Raw genomic sequence first — 1,076 nt, forward strand, 5'->3', positions numbered from 1 at the left:
CTAGTTACTGTCATTTAGTTTCTGTCACTATGAGTTTGCCTAATATATAATTTACTTGCTTTGTTTATTGTCAGTTCACTATAAGTTAAGTTCCCTGAGGGCAAGAATTTTTGGCTGTTTATTGCAGAATTCACAGTACTCATGAAAATATCTGGTTTATTAAATATTTGTGGAAGGCGGAGGGAAGGAAGGAAGGAAAGAAGGAAAAAAAGAATGAATGACTTTTTAGCAAAGTAAGGCTAGAAGGAAGCTTTCTTGATCTAATAAAAGGAATATATAAAAACCTATAGCAAGCATTGTACTCAATGGTGAAATGTTAAAGACATTCCTCAATGACTAAAAACACAATGTATTTCATTTTTACTTCAGAAACTTGTAAAGATAAACAATATTTTGTTTAATGATTCAAACATATATGATAAAAGAAGAAATGATAATCACGAAATTAAGGATATTGGTTTCCTCTGAGATGGGGGAAGGGGACAGATTGGAGCATCACATCTGGTCTTCTACAGCAAATAACTGTTTTTTTTTCTCAAACTGTGTGGTGGAAATGTGGGTGGTTAACATTCTTTTGTATCTACTCAGTATTAAAAAAATGTTTAAAAAAATTTAAACCATAACACTGAGTGAAAAAAAGCAAGTCAGACAAATATACTTAGTATGTTTTTTTTAATATAATATTCAAAATCAGGCAAAACTAAATGATCATTTGTATGAATAACTTCTATGTGGCAAAACTATAAAGAAAAGCAAGAATGATTAACACAAAATTTAGGACTGCAGTTACCTTTGGGGCAAGTGAGGCAAATGGGACTGAGAATGGATTGTTGGGCTTTGAAAGTATTGGTAAGGTTCCTTTTTTAAGCGAATTTAGAGGCGTCAATTTTATTATTCTTTAAACCATGCGTATACTTTACATAACTTCTTTGATAAGTATGAAATAGTTAATAATAAACTGGTTTTAATGGTTAACAAATTCAGGTGTTAACTTAGATAAATTTTACCACCTGTCAACATTTTTCTTAGCATTGTTTTTTTGGGGAAGTGTTTGTCACTTGCTGATTTTCCTAAGT

The sequence above is a fragment of the Hipposideros armiger genome, unplaced genomic scaffold (genome assembly GCF_001890085.2).
Source record: "Hipposideros armiger isolate ML-2016 unplaced genomic scaffold, ASM189008v1 scaffold_70, whole genome shotgun sequence".
Classification (NCBI taxonomy): Eukaryota; Metazoa; Chordata; class Mammalia; order Chiroptera; family Hipposideridae; genus Hipposideros; species Hipposideros armiger.